The following is a 26,580-nucleotide window of genomic DNA, read 5'->3' as shown; positions in this document are numbered from 1 at the left end:
CTTCATCAGGGCCACTGAAGACCATGGGATAATTATCAGTAGTGTTAGAACAGTGTCCGCCTGGCGGAAAGGCCTCTTCTTCACTACTGCTGAAGCCCAGGAAAGTTGTACCATCAAATCCAAGCAGTAGCACAATAACAGTGCAAAAAGCATTGCCAACAAGTAGATTTATTGCAAGGCTCATATAGCTTAATTTTTAGGGCTTCTCACTTATAGAAGCCCCTTGTGAGACCTTGGGAGGGGCTCTGGCAACCTAGTCACTTGGATAAACGTTTCCACAGAATTTGCAAAAGTAAGACCACATAGCTGCAATCAGCTGATGCAGCACATAGCACAGTTGGTGCACTCTATACCAAGTCTCTTCTGTCACCACCTCATCCCATGATGGTGCTGAAGTGGACAAGGTCATCTTTGGAACCCAACTAAGAGGAGCTGGAGCTGAACATACATTTCTTTCGGTCTGGGGAGACATAGTTATGGAATTCACAGTGACTTGCTCGTATAGCTCTAGCTTTCTCTGCACAGGAATGCCTTCAGGGATACTTCTCCATCCTCTCCGTCAACTTATCTAGCATCCTGGCAGGAGGTTCAAGATCAGAGGTCATATCTCCCCTCTCCTAAGGCATCTTAGGGCATGGGCAGGGGAAGAGAAACACGGAGTGAAATGGACATAGCCGGTAGGTTTACCACTGAAAATTCTTCCAATCAGCATGCATTTAAAACGAAAAGCAATGAACTTGGTACTCATCAACATAGTTTTGATTTTGAATCAAAACTAACAATGTAAGAAAAGCCCATCAATCACGGTAAAGTCCAAATTTTCTTCCTGTAGAAAATTATATTATAAAAATGTCACATGGCCTTCCTCCCAAAAACCTATAGCCCCAGTCTAATCATGAGAAAAACATCAGACAACTCCCAACAGAAGTATGTTTACAAAACACTCACCAGTATGCCTCAAAACTGTCAAGGTCCTAAAAAACAAGGATACTCTGAGAAACTGTCACAGCGGAGAGGAACCTAAGGAGGCATGATGAGTAAATGCAGTGCCATATCCTGGCTGGGATCCAATGCAATGCCATATCCTGGTTGGGATCATGGGACAGAAAAAGGACACTGGGTAAAAACAGATGAAATCTGAACAATGGATGGGCTTTGGTTATAATAATGTGCCATTATTGGCTCAATCATCATCACAAATGTTAATCTAAGATGTTAATCAGTGGAAATTGGGTGGGGGGGTTTATGGAACTTGGCAATTTTTCTATAAATCAAAAACTGTTTTGTCAAGTTTATTTGAAATGTTGCATGAAGAAAACATTCAAGGGTATGCAGCCCAAAACATAGGAAAAAAAACTTATTAGAATGGTAGGAAACCTGTAATCCCAGCACTTTGGGAGGCCGAGACGGGCGGATCACGAGGTCAGGAGATCGAGACCATCCTGGCTAACACGGTGAAACCCCGTCTCTACTAAAAAAATACAAAAAACTAGCCAGGTGAGGTGGCGGGTGCCTGTAGTCCCAGCTACTCGGGAGGCTGAGGCAGGAGAATGGCGTGAACCCGGGAGGCGGAGCTTGCAGTGAGCTGAGATCCGGCCACTGCACTCCAGCCTGGGCGACAGAGCGAGACTCCGTCTCAAAAAAAAAAAAAAGAATGGTAGGAAAAAATAATTAATAAAATTTTTCGGTTATTTTTTCTGGATTTTGTGAAATTTATGATTGCAATTATGTATGTAGGCAACATTTTTTTCCTTCCTTACTGCTGGAGGCCCGAGAAAGCCCAAACTTTTAAAATTTGTATTTTACTGTGATTTCTGTTCTAATTCTGAAGGAAACATTCACTTTCATATCCAACTTTGTATTTGTAATTTTCTTAAAGAGTTTCCCTAAATTGTGTAAGTTTAAGGCTCCGAACATGGGTCTACCCTTGGTTGACGTTGATCACATCTGAGTAGTTAGAAAAATGTGTCCAACTCAACAATTGAATACCTACTCTATGTAAATGCAGAGGACTTGCAGGGGAGTAAGAAAGACTGGGATGGTTCATGAGGATTCACAGGACACACTGCCTCCTTCCAGGCCCTTACAGTTTCATGGGGGCATGGACGTACGCCTAATAGAGTTGCAGCCCCAAAATGGATTGAACAACAAGCACTCAATTACTGATGCCAATCTTCCTTGAACCAGCCAATTACCAAATTGGCTGGTAATTGGCTCTGTAATTAAAAGCACATCGGCCATTATTAATTGATGTGGCTGCACTTCAGATAGCCATGCCCAAAAGCAATAGACACAGAAGATTAAAAATAATTACAGCTTCGTAGTTCCTAATCACAAGTGGGAACTTTTGAGACAAGACCACTGTAAACCTGCTCATCAGCTTGTCCCAGAAAGACTTTGATTCTTTTTTTCTTTTTTCTTTCTTTGTGTTGACATGGTCTTGCTCTGTTGCCCATGCCAAAGTGCAATGGTGCAATCACGGTTCACTGCAGTCTCGACCTCCTGGGTTCAAGAGATCCTCCCACCTCAGCCTCCCATGTAGCTGGGACTACAGGCTACAGGTGCACACCACCACGCCGGGCTAATTTTTGTGTTTTTTGTAGAGACAGGATCTCGCCATGTTGCTCACACTGGTCTCGAACTCCTGGGCTGAAGTGATCCGCCGACCTTGGCCTCCCAACACGCTGGGATTACAGGCATGTGCCACTGCACCCAACCCAACTCTCTTTAGCTTCTCTAGGAGATTGATCAATCAGTGGTAGGCAGATATCAATGTGAATCTAGCCAGAACTAGCCACAACATTTTAATCAGGCCAAAATGTAACAAGAGCAGGAGCAACCAAAAAAAGACTCAAATTTCCACTAGGAAATTTGCATCACTATAATATCCAATTGGCTCTTATTCCCTTGGCTAGAGAGATGTTTGAAAAGACAAGAAAGTAGAAAGGAGGGTTAAGACTGATTTCTTAAAGAAGTAAGTACAAGGAAGTATAGATTCATGCTGCCTACTTCTAAAAGAATTCCATTCCTCATAACTACATAGCATTATAATACTACTGATTCATAAGAAGTTTAATTCTATTGGAGAGGACACCAGGATTACTAGTGTTTATTTTCATCCAGGATCTTTATTCTTTAATGTTGCTGGTCCCACTGACATATTTCAGTATACAAAAACACTGCAGCATCAATAGCCAAAAGAAAAGCCATTATGATGTGAATAGTGGTCATTGTGATCACTGTGATACAATTTTTAAAAACTTTTTCTTAGAGACAGGGTCTCACTATGTTGCTTAGGCTGGTCTTGAATTCCTGGACTCAAGCAATCCTCCTGCTTTTGCCTCCCAGAGTGCTAGGATTACAGGTGTGAGCTACCGCACCTGGCCTAATTAAAAAAAAAAAAAAAAGTTTATGTCCTTCACTAAAAAAAAAAAAAGGCCAGGCACGGTGGCTCATATCTGTAATCCCAGCACTTTGGGAGGGTGAGGCAGGTGGATCACGAGGTCAGAAGATTGAGACCATCCTGGCTAACCCGGTGAAACCCCGTCTTTACTAAAAATACAAAAAACTAGCCGGGCGTGGTGTCGGGCGCCTGTAGTCCCAGCTACTCAGGAGGCTGAGGCAGGAGAATGGCGTGAACCCGGGAGGCGGAGCTTGCAGTGAGCTGAGATCGCACCACTGCACTCCAGCCTGGGTGACAGGGCGAGACTCCATCTCAAAAAAAAAAACAAACCCTGTTTTTTTTTACCTAAGTCACAAACTCCCAAATATAGAGTCTGGAATCTTCATTTAATGAGAACACCAAGGGCATGGTTGTCAATCCTATGACACCTGTCTGAGGTAGGCATTATTCCTTATTTAAGGAGGATGCAATGAGGCTTGATGCAGATTCACTGACCCCAAAGCCTGTGTTCTTAACCACTATGCAATACTGCTTCCCATCAAAGTCTTTACTCAAGGCCACAAGACAACCCCATACATTGTAAAACTTTTTGGAGTGATTAGACTCAAAAAGTTTTTTTTTTTTTTTTTTTTTTAAAGTGTTTGTGCTGAAAGAGACCTAAGAGATTATTTAGCCCAGCCCCCTTATATCCTGAGGAGAAATCTAGGTTCTAAGGAATGAAGGTGCTTCCCAATGTCACATAGAAGTTCTTGCCAGAAGGAGTGCGAACTCAGGTCTGATTCTGGGTTGTGTGCCCTTCCCACCCTTGAGTTGGAAATCACCTGCATTAAGGGCTAGAGCCCAGGGAGAGGCACCGGGTTTAAGAGTAAAGCGTCTTGAGGAGAAGAGATAAGGTGAGACAACCAGTGATGACCGACTTGTTACAGGTTGAATTGTCCCCTCCACATTCCCCAAGTTCACATGTTCAGGGTTTTTTGTTGTTGTTGTTGTTTGTTTGTTTGTTTTGAGACAGTCTTGCTCTGTCTCCCAGGCTGGAGTGCAGTGGCGCAATCTTGACTGGCTCACAGCAGCCTCCACCTCCCTGGGTTCAAACAATTCTTCTGCCTCAGCCTCCTGAGTAGCTGGGACTACAGGTATGCACCAGCACACCCCGCTAATTTTTGCATTTTTAGTAGAGACTGGGTTTCACCATGTTGGCCAGGCTGGTCTTGAGCTCCTGACCTCAGTTGATCTGCCTGCCTTGGCCTCGCAGAGTGCTGGGATTACAGGTGTGAGCCACCGTGCCTGGCTGTTCAGGTATCTTAGAATGGGACCTTACTTGGAGATTATCTCTTGATTACAGAGGTCATCAAGTTAAAATGAGGCAATTAGGATGGGCCCTCGTCCAGTATGACTGGTGTCCTTATAGAAAGGGGGAATTTGCACATACACACACCACAGGGAAGATGGTGTGAGGAGACATAGGGAGAAGATGGACATCTGCAAGCCAGAGAGGCCTGGCACAGATGCTCTTCATGACTCTCAAAGGCAGCCCGCCCTGCCCTCGCCGTGATTTTGTACTTCTAGTCTCCAGAACCAGGAAAGACCATACTCATACCATTTCGATTGTTGAAGCCACTTAGTGTGTGGTACTTTGTTCCAGCAGCCCTTGAAAAAAATAGACCACAGAACTTGGGAGGTGCCTGCGGAGGCTCTGGGGCTGAGGGACTGGTTGCAGAAGTAAGATGAAAAAGGAGAGGCAAAGATGACAAAATCATGGGTGGGGAGGCGAGATCTGGACAGAAAAACCAGGGATTAGCCAAGTGGGAAGCAGTGAAAACGAACGTGGAGTCCATTTTTTCTAGATCTAGAAGAACTGAGCTGCCAGAGAGGTTGCTGGTGTGTGCGTTGCCCTCACCCCACTGCACCGCTGCGCCCAGCACATTGTGGGAGAGACCCAGGGAAAGTCCTTCAGATATTTGTGGGAGTGAACTGCAGGGTGCCTGAGGCCTGGGGCGAACCCATGGTCAGTTTCCCCGGCCTGCAGCCCAGGCATAGTCCTGTGGTGGTTGTGCCCACACTCTGGGGGCGACAAGTGCCAAGTGTGGTACTGCCCTCACTAGCATTCAACCTCTGTGCCCCGCTTCCTCTTTGGTGAAAGGACAGTAATGACAGCACCTACCCCACCGGATTATGAAGATTAAATAGAATAATGTGTATGCAATGTTTGTAGCAGTGCCTCGCATCAAGCACTGGGTAAACTGTATCTGTTATTATCAAAGGCCTTTATGACAACAATCATTCTTCAAACGGCCCGCCAGCCAACGCTGGGCGCAAACCCCACGGTAACCGGGACCAATGTTGTTAGAAGTTGAGGTTCCTGGTCGGTCCCAGGTGCTACAAGGAAGAGGAGCCTTTGGAATGTGAGCCCGAAAACCATCGTGTAGGCTTCTGAAGCCCCCAGACGGGCATGGCAGGGACGCGGAAGCCCTGAGAACCGCACAGCAGGTGGCCGCCCTGGTGCAGCGCGCAGTCGTCCCTCAGCTCCCCTGCACTGGTGTGAGCTGTAGGCGCTGCCCACGTCAGGCTCTGCAGACACCAGACAGAAAAGGTTTTCCGGCCAGGCAGCGTGGCGAAGCCCTGTGGGGCCGCGGTGAAAAAGGGCTCAAAGCGGCCGCGCAAGTCGGTGTCAAGCAAAAACGGAGAGGAAGGCCCTTGCCGCTAGGGCCCTCGCAGCAGAAGCCCGGCCTGCCAGGAGGCCAGCGGGGCACGGGTTGAGGGTGCAGGATCCGGAGGGCGCCGCCCGCCCCTCGGGCATCGCAGGGACCAGGGTCCGCGGGGCCTCTGAGCTGAGGCGGTCCAATGTACCCTTTGTCCTTCCTCAGATTCATTATGAAATCCCAGGCAGTCCGGGCGACTCCAGCTGCGTTCGCCCGCCGCCGCCTCTCCCCCGCCGGCCTTCCGCCAGCCACGCGCACCCAGACTGGAGGGCGGCCGGGCGCGCGGCGGGGCAGGGCCTGCGGGGGGCGGGGGCTGCGGATGGGGCGGGGCCGCTGGGGGGCGGGGCCGCGGGAGGGCGGGGCCGGCGCGGCGAGCGCACCAGCAGCGTCCTGGCTCAACCGCGGCGGTGGCGGGGGCGCAACTAGCAGGCAGAGGCGGCGGCGCCAGCGGCGCCTTAAATAGCATCCAGAGCCGGCGCGGGGCAGGGAGTGGGCTGCGGTGACAGCCGGCGGCGGAGCGGCCGGTCCACGGAGGAGGTGAGTGCGCCCGCCGTGCGGAGCCGCGCCTGCTCCTGCGGCGGTGCCTGGGCCCCGGCCGAGGAGCGGGCTGAGGTTGCCCTTCAGGGCCGAGCCCGGAGCAGCGGCCGCCGCGGAGGCGCGTGAGCAGCCTCAGGCTCGTGGGGCCGCGCCGCCTTTCCGGCCTCCTGCCGCGGCCCCGCTTCCCTCGGCAGCCGGAGGCCTCCAGGGCGCCCGTGCCGCCGCGGCTTCCTGTGTCTGAGCCGCAGGCGGCGCGGGCGCGGGGCTTGTGCGCGGCGGGGGATGCGCGCGGCACCGACCCCTGTGTGTGCGGCGGCGGGGACCGGCCCGGCGGAGCGGCCGGACGCCGCGCTTCGGTTGGGAGGAGGTGGCCCCGCCAGACCGCTGACGTTTCTCTCGGCCGCGGCCCCTGCCTGCCCCAGAGACCGGGTTCGCGGGCGTTCGGACCGCGCGTGGGGCGGGACTGCACCCGCGCCCGCTGAGATGCCGGCCCCACGCCGCGCGCCGGCACGAGGCCCACAGGCAGCTCAGAGGCCGCTGCCAGTGGCTGACATTCTCGCAGTGTCTCCAGAGGAGTGCCCGTGGCCCCTGCACTTGACCGTGGAGCATTGATCTAAGGCGTGCTGGCATTTTTTGAAATTGAGAAGCAAAGATAACGTCTGTCACCTGGCAGCGTAGACAGAGAGTGGCGGTAGATGACTTGAATGGACACGTGGATTCGAGTCTGGGGACAGGCGTTCCCCCAGTCAGTGCGTGTGAGAGTGTGGGAACCCCTTCCCCACTCCGTCCAATTTCAAGGTTATGGAGCGTAGTTAAGAGTGACCATTCTAAAAGCGTCCTCTAGTGCCCTGGCTAAGACTTTTAAGCTTCTTGGTGCAGGAGTATCTGAAGTCCCGCGACTCTCACTGCCCTGCCTTTTATTATTTCTTGACTTTTGATTAGCTTTGAGAGAAACTGGTTAAATCTTGCAGGTTCTGCCACACATTTCACAATATAACCTGTGATTGTCCCATGGAAAACAGTTATTGGCTTCATGCCAGCAAAAAAATAAAAAACTTCTGGTTGATTCTTTTTTTTTTTTTCCAAGTGGATGTGGGAAGGTTAGGTTGGCTAAAACGTAAAGTTTGAGTTGTAGGTGTGTGCTGCGTAGGCTTAAGAAGATGGAGCTGTTTAAGGAACCATTGCTCGCCATCAGGTTGGAGCTAGACAGTGCAGTGCCATATAGTGGAAAAGGACCAGGTCTTGGGAGACTGACTTTCTTCTTCTGACTCAACTCGGAAAACACCTACCTAGTCTGAGGCCCCCTCAGACTATCTCAGAGTTGCTGCCACAAACACTGGTAAAACTGTCCCTACCTTCTAGCATGCTTCATGTCTACGTCTTGCTATATCTTTTTTGATGTAACTGTTTTGTGGAAAATGGTTGTGTGTTTGGGGAGGCTTTTGAGAAAAGATAAGGTTGTCTTGTCGTTAGAGCTGGGTTTGTGAACAAACTGCATTAGACTAAAATCTTTCATGAGTCCAAATACTGTGACTAGAAAAATAAACTTGTTAGCAGCACACCTTATACCTCTTCCCTTTAAAATAATAGATATATTAAAGACTTCGTTTTCTGAATTTACTGTAAACAGAATACTTGAAAAAAAAAAAATTACCCAGACGGGTGCGGTGGCTCACTGTAATCCCAGCACTTTGGGAGGCCAAGGCGGGCAGATCACTTGAGGTCAGGAGTTCGAGACCAGCCTGACCAACATGGAGAAACCCTATCTCTACTAAAAATATAAATGGTTAGCCAGGCGTGGTGGCACGCGCCTGTAATCCCAGCTACTCGGGAGGCTGAGGCAGAAGAATCGCTTGAATTCGGGAGGCAGAGGTTGTGATGAGCTAAGATCCCGCCACTTGCGCTCCAGACTGGGGACAGAGCAGGACTTTTGTCCAAAGAAAAAAAAAAAATACCCTTCCCCCACAATTATAAGCATTTTGACATATTTCCTTCCTGTCGCTGTTGTTCCTATTTTTGCAGTATTTTTATTATTATTGCAGGCAGCCTGACCAAAAAGAAATCTGAGCTTTTAAGTTTTTGGTATTTGGGAGTTAGATACATGTGACTCACGCATGTAGGGACAGGTGTCTGTTTATACCATACAGGTAGAGTTTTCATAGTCACCTCTACTTTTGGGTGAAGTTTAGGCTAACTGGAAGTATACCAGCATGCTGTGGTGTATGCAGAAAAATGAATATAATTCAGATTATGTGATAGTTTTCTCTTCTTGGCATTATATATAACCCAGGGCTTACCACAAACTCAAATTTCTTATGCATTGACGTTCAGCATTTGATGTAAAATGACTATCTCAGAGTTGCTGCCACAAACACTGGTAAAACTGTCCCTACCTTCTAGCATGCTTCATGTCTAGGTCTTGCTACATCTTTTTTGATGTAACTGTTTTGTGGAAAATGGTTGTGTGTTTGGGGAGGCTTTTGAGAAAAGATGAGGTTGTCTTGTCATTAGAGCTGGGTATTTCTCCTCCTCTCTCCCTTCCAGTTTCACTTTTCTGGAAATAGCAAGACTGTAGGAATAGTAATTTGTAGATATTTATAGTCAGTAACCTTAGAGGAATGTTTCGTTTTTAAGATCAATTGAATTTATTGTGTAAGTTTGCCATTTAAAACGTGCCCATTTGTGTTTACTGTCTCTCGTAACCGAACTCTGTTAAGTTAGAATCCATTAGTAATGTTTTGTGGACAGTCTTGTTTGGATGATGCAATGCATGAGACTCCTGTACTACAAAATAGAGAAGAATTTCCTTTAAGGCAGCTCAAAGCTGTTGGTATCCTAAAGCCTTTTTAGGCCTCAGTCTCTGACAGGCAGTGATCTGACAGGAGGTAGATAAAGGTGCCGGAGTTCTTAGTGAAGGCTGGCAGTCCAACTTGGTAGTCAGACAAACACATGACGGTCAAAAGTGCCTTCGACACTGGGGCCTGGAGAAGAATTCTCAGTGGCCAGCGCTGATCTGAAGCTGCAGGGAGTTGAGTTTGAGTTTCAACATGCTGGTACTTCAAGGGGCTTCTGAAAAGTTTTAAAGGAGCACAAGCCCTGAAGGAGTAGCTGAACTTAGTGAACTAGAGAAGGCAGGGGCAGTTTTACCAGGGTTTGTGGCAGCAACTCTAAGATTGTCATTTTACATCAAATGCTGAATGTCAATGCATAAGAAATTTCAGTTTGTGGCAAGCCTTGGGTTGTATATAACGGCAAGAAGAGAAAACTATGACATAATCTGAGTGATGTTCATTTTCTACATCATGACATTTTCGCTTTCTTTTTTTTTCTTTTCTCCCAGATAAGGTCTCACTCTGTCGCCCAGGTTGGAGTACAGGCACAATCATGGCTCACTGCAGCCTCCACCTCCCTGGGCTCAGTTGATCTTCCCACCTCAGCCTCTCCAGTAGCTTAGAGTACAGGCGCACACCGCCATGCCCAGATAATTGTTTTTTTTGTTGGGGTGGTGGTGAAGCGGTTTTGCCATATTGTCCAGGCTTGTCTCGAACTCCTGGGCTCAAGCGATTTGCCCTCCTTGGCCTCCCCAAAGTGCTAGGATTACAGGCGTGAGCCACTGCATCCAGCCCACTTTCACTTTCTTGACTGTGTTAGAAACAACACAGTATTCATTCACTTACGACCTTTGAGGAATCTAGAGGGGTGGGTGAAATACTGGAGACTCCTTGAAGTGTGGCTGGCTTCAAGGGTGTCACCCTTGGACAAAAACTTAAGTGGAGGTGAGTAAGGGCCCTGCTCCCCTGTGCTGCCAGCCTTAGAAGAATATGATCATCTGGAGGCAAATAGCTTGTTGCTTGAGGCCAGGAGTTCAAGACCAGCCTGGGCAACACAGCAAGACCCCATCTCTAGAGAAAAAAGGTAAAAACAATAACATAAAATCTCAAAACTGGTGGTTCCATATAGGTGCCTGGGCTGATTCTCTTTATGAAATATTTGCTGGTCTTCAAGTTTAAATAAAATTCTGAAAGCTGTCTAATATCTAAATCAAAACCACTTACCACAGAAAAGCTATATTCATTTTTCATATTTCAAGAGTCATGCACGCTTATTGGAAAAAATTTGGGAAATAGGACAAATGAAGCTCTTTCAGAGATTAAATACTATTAACATTTTGTTGTATTTCCTTCCGGTCTTTTTTCCCTATACAATAAACAAATTTTAAGCATATATTGTTAATTAAAGATTAAAATTTTGACAATTTAATCACCTAAGTTATATTGTGGGCTTTTTTCCACGTCGTTACATATTCTTCAAAAACTAAGTTCTGAAGACAACTGCATTATTTGCTGTATGGACCATAATTTAGTTGCTTCTCCCCTATTGTTGGATATTTTTCAGAACAGTTTACCCACCTTTGTTATATGTTTAAATAGATCTTTAAAAAATAGGGCATGTTCTGCTTTAAAACTCTTGAAATTAACAATAATTTGAAAAGTGTTTTTAGTAATGAATAGGCTTGATGGACTTTTGGGTTCATGTGTTCCAGTCAGAAGCGGTTGAAATAGGGATTTCATGGTTTGGAAAGAGAAATGGAAAGAAGTTAGGGCATCAGAGGAGGAAACGGGGCCTGCCTGTAGACCATTTCCTCATTCTGGAGGGGACTTCTGATAAATGTAGGCTCTGTCCATTAGCACAGCTTTGGCTGCTATAGAAATGGGCACTTTCCCCTTAGGTTTGTTGTGGGAGAAATGTCCATCTTAGAAGGACTGAAATACTCTGAATACTATTTATTCCTTTATGAAGCAGAGTCATGAGAAAGTGCTTCCGGAGCTAGTTTCTCCTTCTGGGCCCAGGTGTCTGCCACGAAGCAGGGCTGTGGTAGCTGACCGAGGTGGTGGCCACAGCCTGGACACAGCCAGGTTTAGGAACGAAGCAGTGACCATAGCAGCAGACAGAGCCAGGTGCTGCTAAGCTTCTGATGGGTTAACTCATTAGTACCCCCAGCAACCCCGTAAGGTAAGTCCTGCTGCTAGCCTTACTGTACGCAAGATAAAGGAACAGGTGCAAAGATTAAGTTGCTCAAACCAGAATTTGAACCTAGGCAGTCTGGCTTCAGGGTCTGTGCTCCTAATTGCTTGACTCTGCTGCCCCTCCAGAGCTAGAAGTTTCTCAGTCCAGGAGGGCCTAAAAAGTTCCAGGTTAGGCCAGGCGCGGTGGCTCACGTCTGTAATCCCAGCATTTTGGGAGGCCCAGGCGGGTGGATCAACCTGACCAATATGGTGAAACCCCGTCTCTACTAAAAATAACAAAAATTAACCAGGCGTGGTGGCACGTGCCTGTAGTCTCAGCTACTCGGGAGGTTGAGGCAGGAGAACTGCATGAACCCAGGAGGTGGAGGCTGCAGTGAGCCCAGATTGCGCCACAGCACTCCAGCCTGGGCGACAGAGTGAGACTCCCGTCTCAAAAAAAAAAAAAAAAAAAAAGGGAAGAAAGTTCCAGGTTATACACCTGGCAGTAAGACAGGAAGGACAGAGCTGGGTCTCCTTCGGTGTCGCTGCTCCTTGATTTTACCCCCATCTCATTTACAGTCTGCCTTGAATTATCTCTTTATACCACTAGAGTGCTGAAAGAGACCACACATTTTGATTCAGCTTGGCTCAGGGAGTGGTAAGATCACTTGCTATGTAGCTGTGACTTTCTAGAGAATTAAAAAATAAAAGGCTTTGCCTGCCCTGGACATTGGTCTTGTAAGGCTGGAGAACAATTGAGACGCACAATGAATGCATGCAGTGTGCTGGAGGAAGAGAGCACGTTTCAGCTGGGAACAGGACCCAGGCCGAGCAGTGGTGGAGCAGCGTCCGCTAATGTAGGAGACTGGCCTCACCACACCCATAGGTTTGCTTTCTGCTGTGTGTCGTGGGGTACTTTGATCTCTCAGCGCATTCTAGATCATATTCAACACTTTCAACAGACGAGAATAAAATTGGGACTTCTCGGGGTATGAAGGCACAGTAGCATCGCCTAGTGGTTATGGATCTCTTTTTCCCAGTGAGATTTTAGGCAGAACCCTGAGAGATGAAATACATAAAAGCAGGGCTGCGGTGGTTGAAGGGCTTCCTCTGTCTCCCTTTGCCACCTGTGAGGGACTTCAGAGCACCTCTGAAATAAGCCACCTTATTCATTGCACCCGTGCAGTGACTGCAGGGCTCGGAGGGGGGTGACTTGGCCAAGGTGACACAACCTGCCTGCCCCTCTGGCCATACATGCATGTGGAGTTTGTTGCTGGATCCTGTGCCTGTTCAAAGAATGGCTGGACCTTGGTGTTGCCCTTGATTTCTGCCCTGAAGTCCAGTCAGCCAGCAGTTCTGCTTATTCTGACCTACTCTCTGCAGTATTGCCCAACGCACGTGCATTTCCTCCTTGCCTTCTCAGTATCGCCATCCTGGTCCAGAATTGTCACCTCCAGTTTAAACAGTGAAGGCCTTTGTTAGAAAGGGGGGCAGGGTACAGAGGGGAATGGTTGCTTTTTCTAAATCACAGCTCTGGTCGAATCCCTCCTGAGCGGAAGCCTTCCAGGCCCCCTCTGTAAGGCCCCAGGTGTTTGTTTACCTTTACCTGTCAGGCCTTCTGCAGCCTCCTTCTTACCTGTCAGGGCTTCTGCAGCCTGATTCTTACCTGTCAGGGCTTCTGCAGCTCGGTTCTTACCTGTCAGGGCTTCTGCAGCTTCGTTCTTACCTGTCAGGGCTTCTGCAGCTTCGTTCTTACCTGTCAGGGCTTCTGCAGCTTCGTTCTTACCTGTCAGGGCTTCTGCAGCTTGATTCTTACCTGTCAGGGCTTCTGCAGCTTGATTCTTACCTGTCAGGGCTTCTGCAGCTTCGTTCTTACCTGCTGTCTCCACGCTTCTCCAAACCACCACATCCTGAGGCTTCTAGAAAGCAGACTCTGGTGGCACGGGGTTGATGGGTCTGTGTACCCAAGACACTGTACCCGGGTGCTGTCATCTGCCCGACTGACCTTCCTATGTCCTGGTCCGATGGTGTCTTTGATCTTACAGCTAAGATTCGAGACACTAAAAGTCTCTAGACTCAAGCCTCTGTTTTTGCTGGGATAAAGTTCGTGTTGAGTACATCTAGGCTGGGTGTGGTGGCTCACGCCTGTTATCCTAGCACTTTGGGAGGCCAAGGCGGGCGGATCACCTGAGGCCAGGAGTTTGAGACCAGCCTGGACAACATGGTGAAACCCTGTCTGTACTAAAAATACAAAAATTAACCGGGTGTGGTGGCAGGCACCTGTAATCCCAACTGCTCAGGAGGCTGAGGCAGGAGAATCCCTTGAGCCTCGGAGGCGGAGGTTGCAGTAAGCTGAGATAGCGCCACTGCACTCCAGCCTGGGGTATAGAGTGAGAATCTGTCTTCAAAAAAAAAAGTACATCTAAATGGTACAATGCCCACCTCGGCCTGTTTGGAATGCCATTCCTTGTCCCACAGAGCCCTGCTCCTCAGAGACACTTTTCCGGGAGTGACTCTCCCCTTCCTCCGCTGCGCTCACTGTCGTTCAGCTGGGGAGGCACCAGCGACCACGCTAGTGGTTATAATATCGAAACACTCCCATCCTGGCTAGAGAACAGCTGCTACCCTAGTGCCCCACCCTTAATATGGAAACTAAAGGGTTCATACATGGGGCAGCAGAGGAACTTCGGAGCCCTGTTCTGGTGCCCTGGCCTGTGTCTTTCCTGACTGGTTGGTGCCTGGCTATACTGGGTATTAAATATTTTGACGAGCATCCCAGCCTCTGTCCCACGTGCATCTTTTCATGAGCACATATCTGGCTTTCACAGACCGGCACCCCAGCCACACTGTAAGCTCTGGGTACATGGGAGACCTAGTCACTGTCATTTCTGTGTTTTCAGCAGCATTTAATACAGGGCCTTACCACTAGTAAGCATGTATGATTATCTGATGATGGATTGAGTGTAGGGCAGGTTCCGATGGTCAGATGTCCCATAGAAGGTGATCCCTAACAAGAGTATACATTGTCATGTTCCAGGTTTGTCTATTCTGATCCTGTGCAAAACTTAGATCTTATAGCTAAGATCAAGGCACTGAAAGTCTCTAGACCTAAGTCTGTGCTTTCACTGGGTGAAGTTTGTGTTTCAGAGTACATCTGAGGTGTTTCTTTCCGTGTAGTTTGAGTTGTGGTGGAGAAGCAGGTGGCTGTGGTCTTTGCAGGGTGTGGGAGGGGAGGAGATTGGTGTTGAGTCCCAGCTAATGTTACATAACTCTACTGTAGTCTTCCTTTACCTGGTATTCTTGCGTTCAAATTGCCCCTTGTTTCTGTGCCACTAGTGAAATGGTCAAATGGCTCATTGTTCCTTCAAGGAACAGGTAATAGGTGGACAATTACCTACATTGTGCCTCAGGCAAGTTTCTGAGGCATCCCAGGATGGGTAGCTGGCGGGGGCCTTGTCTGTCAAGCGTCCCAGCCAGGCACCTCACAGTGGACGGAACTGAGTTCTCGAGGGGGTGGCTGAGCAGTCCAGACTCTCACGTTAGACTCTGAAGACAGCCAGTCTGTGCTTTTCTCTTCTGACGTGAGTCAGAGGCAAATTTTGCTGATGCCAAGACCTCCCTGGAGTTCAGGCAGGGTGAAGATCCTTGTCCTTGGGGTCAGGGCTGAAGCTTCAGGGTTTCCAGGACAGACCTTCAGAGGAGGCCAGTCCTGGAGCCTGGCATGGGTCTCAGCCTCAAGTATCTGTCCTCCACAAAGGCGGGCTCAGCACTAACCCTCTCTCGCAGGCCAAGTGACAGTCACCAGCAGCGTCTTGCCCTCTCTGGCATGCTTCTCTCCATCACTGGGTGATGCTGAGTGTCTTTGCTTCCCTCCTTGATGTGACAGTCCCTTTTTACAGGCTTTCGCAGACACTGCCCCTCTGCCTCCCAGGCGTGGCACGCGTTTCAAGGTGCTTCCATTAGCAGCTTCATTCATTGTTGCCCATGGTGGGGAACAGATGGAGACACTAGCCAGGCAAGACGCCAGAGAGGCTGCAGGGCTGCTCAGGAGATTGAAGGACTGTCTCGAGTGGCGTATGTGCCCCATAGAGGCTGGCTAGCCCATCCATTAGGGTGTAGATAGAATAGAAACATTAGAACTTCTACGGATAGTTATTTTTTGGCCATCTTTTAAATTCATATTTGTGTGTTTTTTAATGTTCAGAAAATATTTGCAGAATGTACATGTATATAGTTTATAGATAAAAGCATTTACATGTGAGGGGTGCATGTATTTATTAGGGTACATCATCAGAAGTTTAGAGAACCAGAAAGTTAACTCCTTCTCTAGCACCAGTATCATGAGAGACCTCTGAATGCCATTTTTTCAAAAGGAAAGAATTTGTCAGTTAAAGGGGAATAGAAACTGCTCTCTGGCTGGGTTGTGATTCTTGTCAAATAGGCCTGTGACTTCAGGAGAGTCGGGTTAACTCCAGAGTATGTTTTGTCTTCGATTGCAGAGCTTAGCAATGTGGAAACCTCATGGGGATCGGGGTTTTATTTTTTTCTCTTTTGTTTACTATCATATCCCCTGAGGCTGGAGCTGACTTGCATATCCTCAATATTTGCAAATTGAATATATGAGCCTTTTTATTGCATGATAATTAAGTATTGTGCTGAGTTGGATGCTTCAAGTCAATATTCAGGTTGGCTCCTTTTGTTTAAACCGTTGGGCAGTTGGCAAGATGCAGCCTACGGGCCAGTCAGTTTTACTGTCCTACACATCATACCCCCATGCGGTGGAACCATAGAGCCATGGAGGCTTCAGAAGTGTCACCTGAGAGACAGGGTGTTGGGATGTAACTTAAAATAATTTTTTAAGAAGTGGGTATAATGAAACAGTAGTAGCAAAATGTTGATCATTACTGGAACTGAAGTTGGAGTCATGGGTACATGAAATACAGTTTTATTATACTACTATGTCTACTTTTGAATAGATTTGAATTGTCATAATACATTTTAAGTGAAACATAAAGGGAGTATAGAGACCCCAAACTAGTATCACCCATTCCGAGCAGGTAATGGCCGAACTGCACAATCTCTTTTTCTTTCTGTCTTTTAAACACTGGTCATTGTTCTATAATCTTCTGCAACTTGTTAGGTTTGTTTTGATTTTGGCTTCCCCAGGGCCAGTCGCCTCTTTTTATAGTTACCTGAGCTCTTTGTGTAATTTTAGCTCCTGTCTCGTGGTTGTCACCCGTACCTCTCTTCTCCTTCCCCATACCAAGGGGTAAATCCTGGTTAACCTTTTCTCTATTTCGCTTGTTGCTTCCTGTGACACCACTGAGGTCTTCGTGTAACAGGCACAATTTAGAGGTCAGAACAGGGTCCCATGTTTTTTGCAGGCTGTGTCCAGTCCTGGGAACTCACAACCTATGATTATCTTGTAGATTCCATTCATCTCTGCTTTTTTTTTTTCTCTTTTTGACGGAGTCTCTGTCGCCCAGGCTGGAGTGCAGTGGCGCCATCTTGGCTAAGTGCCACCCCCGCTTCCCAGGTTCAATCGATTATCCTGACTCAGCCTCCGAGTAGCTGGGACTACAGGTGCCTGCCATCACGCCCGGCTAATTTCGCCATGTCAGCCATGCTGGTTTCGAACTCCTGACCTCAGATGATCCACCCACCTCTGCTTCCCAAAATGCTGGGATTACAGGCATGAGCCTGTAAACTTGGCCTCATCTCTGCTTTTTAAAGTCACAGCAGGTACCTGTTGAAATGTGTAAAAACTCAACTGGATTTCTCCAAACTCTTGAGAGGCTGGTCTTCCTCTCCCTGGGCAGAGAGGTCTTTGTGTTCTGTCTTCTCACCCATGTCCTGCTAAGCCATTTCTGTGGTTATCAGTCTCTGAAACCTTGATGTATTTTAAGAGGTGTAAGTAACTCTACCCAACCTGTGCCCTCTTTAGCCTTCTTATCCAGGTCACTGATATGTGATAGCTGTGACCTCTGCGAGCCGTGGGGTGGTGTGGACTCCTTGAAGACAAGGACTGAGTCTTGCTCCTCCCAGTCTCCCACTCCAGGCCTGGGTCCTGGCGGGGACAGGAGGGCTTTATGAACTAAACACCCACTGGGCGAGGGCGAGCCTCCTGCAGCCAGCTGTTTCTTACTCAGCCGGTTGACAAGAATGCTGTCATGGGAGAGAGAGGCAGAGGCTCCTGGCAGTTGCTTTACAATGTTGCTGTGAGTCCCCAGCCCACCTGCTGCTCCTGCAGGGCCTCCTCCCTGCCTCTTTGCTCACAGCACTGTCTGGCTGTTGCTGTTCTCCACCCCCTCCTGTCTCTGCCTGTTCAGACTTGGCCTGGTTCCACCTTCAGCTCTCTGGACAGCCCTCCCTCAGATGCCTGGTGCATGCGTACTGTTTTCTCCCTCCTCTAGATTCCTGGAGCACCAGGGCTCTACCTGCTGTGGTTATCAGATCTGTCTTCGGTGGCTCTCTTAACTCTTGCAGGTGTGTTTATCTTCATTGATATCCTAAACTTGCTGAAGGCAAAGAAAACCTTGTAAGTGCTTTATCCTCAAGCTTTCTGTTTGTCAGGGACTAAGGAGAGTTCCTCATCCCCCTGTAATGTTCAGAGTGTTGCTTCTTTTTTGTGGTGTGACCCCTTTTTCAAAGAGGCACTTAAGTGGAAGTGGCTCACATAGCAGGTCAGCAGCTGAGCTGGGTCCAGCGCAGGCAGACGATGCAAAGCATAGCTACGTATTTTCCAGGAAGGGTTTATATCCTATCTGTCATTCTGTTCTAAGGACAGGTCACTACCCTAAATCCTTTGTGGAGCAGGTGGGAAATACATAAATACAAGAGGACATTAACTGACCTGACTCACTTATAGCTTCTTTATCTTGAGAAACTTTAAAAATACAGCTAATAGTTAGGATGGCAAGTTTTATATTGTATTAATTTTACCACAGTAAAAAATTGGAAAAAATACAGCAACATACAAAGAACAACAACAGTAGTAAAAGCATCCATAGACTCGCCACATAGAATTGAGGGTTTTATCATTGACTCTTTTGTTCACACATCACTGTTCCCTGGGGCTTTTGGGTATAGGTGGAAACTTCATTGTTTACTCCTGTACGCCGGGATTGCCTGGCCGTCTTTTCCCTTCTCTTACATAGTCTTGGAGAAGCTACCATGGTGTTCGTGATGGAACGAGGCGTAGCTCTCCTCTGTTCCCACTCTCTTCTTTATTCTCCCTGAAGCCGGCACCGGTAGAGGAGCTGGCTCAAGATTTTGCAGCTGATCGGAGGCACAGCCAGTACCTAGAATGTGATCTTCTTGCATTTGGTCTAGGATTCTTTCCATGTTCATATTCTGTTTATTTCCATAGTCTCCACGGGAAGATGGGAAGATCCTGACTTTGGGCAAAGCACCTGAGAGGACCCGAGGATGTAGGTACCTTCTCTGCGAGCAGTTTCTCAAACAAGTGGAGCTTCCTCTCCATCTCTGGCCCTCGGAGGAGGAGAGTGCCTGCCTGGCTTGGGGCCAGCTCTGGCTGTTGTGAAAGGACATTTGATCCTCTCTGCTGTGAAGTTGTCCTCCCTTCTCCTGGTATGGTCCCTTGCTTCAGGGCTGACTTTGTGGTTCAGCTGAGTCCAGTAAGGTGAAGAGTCTTCTGGATTATTTCAGTGGCAAAAAGCCATTTATTTCCTTCTTTAGCTTTTGTAATAACAGGCCGTGCTCGTCTTGCCTAATACCCTTAGAAGCTACTGCTGTGTTCTTCAACATGCAGTCATACAGACGCAATTCTGACTCTTCCTGTGCTGAACGTCCACTGAAATAACGTGCTGTATTGATCCAGTTCATGAGTGAGAAGTTTAATCTACACAAGCCTTATCTGTCTTGCTCTTTGCAGAATGGTTGCGTCAGCCTAACAAGCAGATCTTTCTGTCTCCATCCACTGCCACAAAGCTGTTGACTGAGGCTATCTGCCCAAGTCTGCTGGCTTCTCTAGCTCTTATCAGTAAACTTCTGTCTCGTTGTGATGTATCTACCACACTTGCTTAGCCTTACTCAATCAGTATTGGAAGACAAGTGGAATAATCTTGCTTCTCAGGACATTTTTTGAATGGAAACTTGCCCTCTTAAATATGTACTGCCAAAATTTAGCCCTGCTGTCCCACGCAAAGGCTGTACATGACCTGGATATCTCCACGGGGCATGTCCTAACTATAATCGTCATTTTCTCACGTGGATGTACGTGACAGATATTTGTTGCTGTGTGTGAAGAGAGAAGGAAGGAGAGCTCTATGTTTTGTTTTTTTTTTTTACTCTGGAGAATGTTGGGCAGGTCCTGTTGTCAGCATTCCGTACATCGCAGATGGCTGCCCACTAGCGCCGTGTTTCTGGAAGCGTTCTGCTCATTGGAGCCCTCGCACGGGACTCTGGATCTTGTGCTTGAGTCTTGTCTGTTTCCCTGGTTTGGAAGATTCTCTTTTCTGTCATAGAAAGCTCACAGAAGTTGGAGTCCAGCCCTGATATGGGGCTCTGGGCTCAAGCCTTTCTGACCATTTGCTGTTTTACCTAAGAAAAGTACTTATTTGATCTCTTCCCTTCCCTGTGGGCAGCCTTGATTTGTTTTAAATGAATCATCAGTCGTCTGTCCAAATCTCAGTGTATCTCAGTGTCTTCTAAAGACACTTGCCCTTAGAGTTGATGGCAGCCTTGGGCTGACATTATACGTAAGTGAAACAATTTGACGGCAGCCTTGGGCTGACATTATACATAAGTGAAATAGAAAACGTGATCAAAATAAGAGCAAGAGAATATTCTTATGTCCCCTTTAAATCAGTGACTCACACCCTTTTCTTTGTCCCCCAGTCAGGAGATGTTCTCTACTCCTTTCTGGTACGCTGTATAGGCGTCTGGCGGGAGTAGAAGGAGATGACTGAAGTTGGAAAATGCTTTCAATACCCCCTTTCTTTTTGGAGAATCACTGATTTATGAATATATCCTCCAGGGACCTGCCGCAGAGACACGGTCACAATCACAGAGGGTGTGACATGGTCAGAATCACACAGGGTCATTCATGACTCGGCAGATGTTTGTTAAGCACCTGTCCTGGGCTTGGGACTGTGTTAAGCACCAAGGGCGTATAAAGACAGATGGGAGGAGACCCTGGCCGGGGAGAGGAAGGAGCAGCTACGTCGGTACTAAGTACCACTCGCTGTAAGTGTAAGACAGGAGGTCCTAAGTACCACACAGGGGTTACAGATAAAGAAGTCCTGGAGTTCAGAGGAAGGACTGATTGCTTCTCATAGAGAGGAGGGGATTGTGTAAGATTTCGGGGTGATTGTGGAACCGCCGCCTCCTCACACGTGAAGGAGGGCCCTGAGGACCCTGGGAAGTTGGGCGGGTTGCTCACAAATCGCCCTCCTGTCTCTTCCTCCCAGTGTCTCTTCAGGGTTTTGCCGTTCATTCGCAGGCTCAAAATTACTTCTCTTTTTTCCATTTGTATCCACTGAAGCAGTTTTTAAAAATAATGAAACTTTTTTATTGTGGTAAACTATATATAACATAAAATTTGTCATTCTGATCACTTTTAAGTATACTGTTACACAATGGTTGAAGTACATTCACAATGTTGTATAACCATTACCACCATCTAGTTCCAGAATTTTTCGTCATCCCGAGTTGAAACTCTGTACCCGTTAAGCAATAATGCTCATTCCTCCTCCCCCCGCCCAGCCCCCAGTAACCTCTCTGCTGCCTCTGTCTCTGTAAATTTGCTGATTCTAGGTACCTCCTAGAAGTGAGATCATGCAATATTTGTCCTTCGCTTCATCCATGTCGTGGCATGTATCCAAATTTCCTTCTTTTTAAAGGTTGGGTAATATTCCATTGTATAGACTACATTTTGTTGATCCATTCATCTGTTGTTGGAAATTTGGATTGGAATCCTGGGCTCTTAAAGCATTGTGCAGCTGGGCGCGGTGGCTCACACCTGTAATCCCAGCACTTTGGGAGGCCAAGGCGGGCAGATCATGAGGTCAGGAGATCAAGACCATCCTGGCTAACACAGTGAAACCCTGTCTCTACTAAAAATACAAGAAAAAAAAAAAAAAACATTAGCTGGGTGTAGTGGCGAGTACCTGTAGTCCCAGCTACTCGGGAGGCTGAGGCAGGAGAATGGCGTGAACTGGGGAGGCGGAGCTTGCAGTGAGCCGAGATCGCGCCACTGCACTCCAGCCTGGGCGACAGAGTGAGACTCCGTCTCAAAAAAAAAACAAAAACAAAAAACTTTGTGCATCATGGCTGGTCATTATCAGTGTCACCTATGCCCTCTGTCTAGACTCGAACACCCACGCATGCCTGGGCTGATGTGCTTGGCTCTTGAGGTCCATGGGCTTTGGCTTCAGATCCAGGCAGTCATCCTGTTCTCGTGTGGAACAAGGGCAGGACATTTGACTCCTATAGTTTCCTGATCTTTGAGCTGAAGGCAGTAAGGCCTGTGACGAGCACGCATTTAGCCTTGTGCGCAGTCGCTTAGCACAGCGCCTGACACACGCCAAGTGCGTAAGCACAGTGGCTCCTTACAAAATCATAGCTAAGCCGATTTACCCAAACATCTTCCTTCCCCTCTCCTATCCGCTTGAGCCCTATTGTTGGTTCCAGATTAATGTGCAAAAATGCGAGCCCTGGGGTCAGGAGGCACTTCTAGTAGCCTCGTCTCTGTCCCTGTAGCATGAAGGATAGCTCATTTTCCTAGACGATGCTCATTCATTGGGACCAGCTCAGCTGTGCCTTCTCCATGCAAGTCTCCCCGGGAGAGAATGCTCCCTGTCAGAATTCCTTTTGCACTTACTGCTACTTTGTTATCCACTATTGTGTGTAGACATTTATGTTATGTCTTTTAATTCCAAGCCTCATTAGTGAGGTCTGCAAGTTTTTCCTCAGTTTATACCCCCATCTGAATATGAAACAATTCACCTGTCCCAATATAAGATGAAAGTGTCCCAAAATTCTCCTTCAGTCTTCCTATTTAAGTCTTACCAAAGCTGTTGTAGTATGAGGTGCTCTCAGCCCCTGTATTTGGAGCAGCCTCAGGGAGAGAGAAGGCACATTGTCCTGAAACCATCTCTGCCAGTCCTAGTCATGGGTCTTTGTACAGGTCAACTAGCTGAATTAGATTTTTTCTAAGGCAAATTTAATGCTAGCTGGGTAATCATTTCTTAGGGTTTGACCTTACAAAAGCAAATGTTGGTTGTTACTGTAAAAAGTACATTTAAAAATCCATTTAAAAAGCAATAGAGTATGAGGTTTAGATAGATAAATGTGGACCCATAGGACAAAATTTCTCCTGTTCTAATATCATTCAAATGTGTTCTTGTGACTTGGGAGGATTTTTTCACTAGTAGCACATATATGACTTCAAAAACTGCTTCAACTTCAACAATTTCAATGGAAGAGGAAAATGTGAACGTATGCCGCAGAAAACTGTTCAATGCTTCAAAAAGTGGCTGTAGAGATGCCCCAAACCCTATTTGAAGACGCGTGTTCAAAGAACGCAAAGAACATAGTAATGAAATGGGAATTTTTTTTTTTTTTTTTTTTTTTTTTGAGACGGAGTCTCACTCTGTTGCCCAGGCTGGAGTGCAGTGACACGATCTCAGCTCACTGCAAGCTCCGCTTCCCAGGTTCACACCATTCTCCTGCCTCAGCCTCCCTAGTAGCTGGGACTACAGGCGCTCGCCACCACACCCAACTAATTTTTTTTTTGTATTTTTAGTAGAAACGGGGTTTCACCATGTTAGCCAGGATGGCCTTGATCTCCTGACCTTGTGATCCTCCCGCCTTGGCCTCCCAAAGTGCTGGGATTACAGGTGTGAGCCACTGTGCTCGGCCTAATGAAATGTGAATTTAAAACAGTATTTCTAAAGTAATTTAATTCTTCATGTGACTTAAATATAGATGTAGTTTAATGAATACAGAAACTGCTATACGATATTTGACCCTGCATCCTAAAAATTTATCTGTTCAAATTCGACATGTTGTGTTTGAGATCTCTTTATTTTGGGGGGTATATATGATATTTGTGACCAATGTGAATGGTTGAGGTATGGTCCTCATTTTACTGGTTAACACTTAAAAGCTTTGTGTCTCACTCTGTCTCTGATAACTTTATAAGGGGATGGGCAGGGAGTGGTTTAAGTGTAGAGGTATTCAGCTGGACTTGATATTTCAATAAGATTTATAAAATCAGGGCATCCACTCTGTTTCTCCTTTTTAAGTCTTTTGGAAATTCAATTGGTGATCTATAAGATCACTTTAATGAAGATTGAGTGGGTTTAAGATTTATTATACTTAATTGGGAAGAAAAAGCCCCAAGGCAGTGGGGTGGGACTAGCTAACTCCCTGTGGAGCCGCTTGCATGTTTGTGCGTGGGATCCCAAAGTTACCCCAAATCTTTTTCCTGATGCTCGGAGTGAGGAGATGGGCCCAGGGCAGTGACCACAGTCAGGACTCGGTGGGATAGGGTTTGGACAGCGACCTCTGCTTTCCTCTCTAGCTGGGAGACTGGCATCTCTTTTGAGCTGCTGTACCTCCCTCTCTCTAGGGAGAGCCTGACTGCTCTTTTGGTTCAAAAGGGAATGGCTTAAGCAAATCCAGCTTTAGGGAATTTGCCAAGCCAGGGTTAAGGAGCACACATCCAACGGGTTTGGAGTGGGGCTTTGAAAGAACAGCAACTGGCCCGGCTGCTGCTCTCTTGTTCCTCCCTGAAGCCTGAGCTCTGCCCAGCTAGTGAAGGACAAAGCGGGTGCTTTCAGCCTCTGTAAATAGCCTATTGTACAAGGGGAGGAGGCGGGGCACGGAATGGCAGCATCTTGCCAGCTTGGGTTGCTGCATTAAGGAAAGATGTCAGGCTTTCTTAATTTGCCACTGCCGGGGCAAGGGTGCAGTTTATGTGGGTTTGTTTGAGGGCTGCATTCCTAGTGAAGTGTTCCATCAGATTGCCATTATTCATCTTAATGAAAGCTTGAGGAACTTTAGAAGGAGAGAAACATTCAGACCACCCGGTTTTTGGTTTCTAAATGACATGAAGAGAATACAATGTTAATGTAAGTAAAAGTTTGCAGAATTGCAGGGGTAGTGTGTATGTGTGTGTGTGTGTATGTGTGTCCTCGAGAAAATGATGTCCTTGTGAGTCACCTCTGGCCCTGAGCCACTATTTTCATGGTACAAATAAAAAGGTGAAGAGGTGAACCTTTGTGTATAGTAGGCCTCGCACCCACGTGTTCGGAGGCCGGGGTGATGGGATACATGCTAACGTTTATGTAAGACGTTGAGCATTCAGATGGACCTCAGTACAGAGCTCTCATAATACCTGGGAGTGTGAGTACTGGAAGGACTTTAGAAACCTGACCTCATGGTTCCTAACCTGGGTTGGGCTAAAGGAGACTTGTGGTAATTATGTGTATTCTCGGGGGAGAGGGTCAGTGGCTTAGCATAGTTTAAGAATTATTAGCATAGGTGGGATTTGGAGTCACATTGTTTGGTGTCCCGTTCTTGACTAACATCCTGGGGAAGCCTTATAAGTCTCTGGCCTTGGTTTCTTCCTCATCAGTTTGCGTTTGTGATGTTCAGATAAGACACTGGATATGAAAGCCTTTCCAAAACACTAAGGAAATGCTAATTGCATTTTTAGTTCTTCTATCCGAAGTTTGGGTAGACTTTCTGTTTTCTGACAGTCATGCAGTTCAGTTTCCATCACCCTGCCTCGCTGTGCCTGTCTCTGCCCAGGTCTATTTAAAGGAATCTTCTGTGCTGGATCTTTACACTGGGCTTGTGCCCAGATTTCCTTGGCCATTGTTACCTTCCCTGTCCTTCTGTGGTCTTAGACTTCAGGTTTGTAGGAAATTCAGAAAACCCAGCTGAGCAAACCCACCTGCTGTAAGGGTCGGGAGGAGGGTGCACAGGAGTGGCTGTGGAGGAAGGAGAAGCTGGCTGTCAGTAGCCTTGTGTGTTCCTGGCTGGGAAATACTGGCTCCTTAAGCCTTTAAGCCAATTGAATCATATTTTTGGCAAACTGCAGCATGATTTATATGTCCAGGCTATAAATTTCCTCAGATGTTTATGTGGAAATTTGATTTTGAAAGAATAAAGAAATATTCAAACTAGAACACTATTGGAATAAGAATAAAATCTGAGTTTTACCATTTGTTAGCAAGTGTATGAGTCTTAATCCTTCTTAGAGACCCCTTAGTCTAATGCTTATGTTCACAGACAGCATTGAAAGGCTATTTATTATGCCTGATTTTCCTTGGATGTAAGTCTGCCTCCATTTTTAAATACCCCAAGTGCCTTTTCCTTAATAGCAGTTAAATAGAAGGAAAAAGATTTGTAATGCTCTCAGTGTCGGTTTAAGAGTTGTTCTTCACACAGATCTAAATGAGCCATTGTCTTAGTTCTTTATGCATAGACTATAGTTTTCCTGTGTATAGCATTAATCAGTTGGTTCAGTGAAGTTGGCTTGCAGCTTGTTACCTGGCTGCCATCTAAGAGGCATGAATTAAACTGCTATAGTTTGTCATTATCACCCACTAAATACAGGAATTTGGCTGGATTCAACCCTTAGTATTGTAGATTAGTATCTAATGAAATGCTCTTGTATACATGCTACTAAATATATAATTTTCTCAAGTTTTTTTTAAAAAGTGTTCTTAGATTTAATACACTTTCTTGGTATAATGCAGTGTATAGCATGGCTACTGCTGATGCTTAAAATAGACGAATTAATCACCTGTGTCTGACCGTATTTGTTTACAGAGGAATTATTTAATATTCTCACTCAGGGATGTGATTCTGTTGAACAGCACCTGCAAATTCACACAATCTAGGTTTTATGGAGTTACTGTAGGAGCTCTGGGGAGAGAAGAGAGAAAGGCATGGCAGTGTG

At 46.9% G+C, this 26,580-nt stretch overlaps 1 protein-coding gene across 4 annotated transcripts in view; it reads left to right on the top strand.

Moving 5' to 3' along the window:
* The first annotated feature begins 6,440 nt into the window (after nt 1-6,440).
* The window catches only part of ACSL1 (acyl-CoA synthetase long chain family member 1), a 72,136-nt gene continuing 51,996 nt past the window's right edge, over nt 6,441-26,580 (top strand). For 2 of the 4 annotated variants that reach the window (XM_025384905.1, XM_025384901.1), the window contains exon 1: nt 6,441-6,639. The gene's annotated coding sequence lies outside the window, so the exon portion shown is untranslated. Of the gene's footprint in view, nt 6,640-20,752; nt 20,853-24,246; nt 24,743-26,580 lie in introns of those variants that run through there. The other 2 variants (XM_025384902.1, XM_025384906.1) reach the window with 2 other exon arrangements.

This window comes from Theropithecus gelada, chromosome 5 (genome assembly GCF_003255815.1).
Source record: "Theropithecus gelada isolate Dixy chromosome 5, Tgel_1.0, whole genome shotgun sequence".
In the NCBI taxonomy this organism is placed as follows: Eukaryota; Metazoa; Chordata; class Mammalia; order Primates; family Cercopithecidae; genus Theropithecus; species Theropithecus gelada.
The sequence above is the reverse complement of the archived record's forward strand: the minus strand, read 5'-3'. Positions and strand labels throughout refer to the sequence as shown.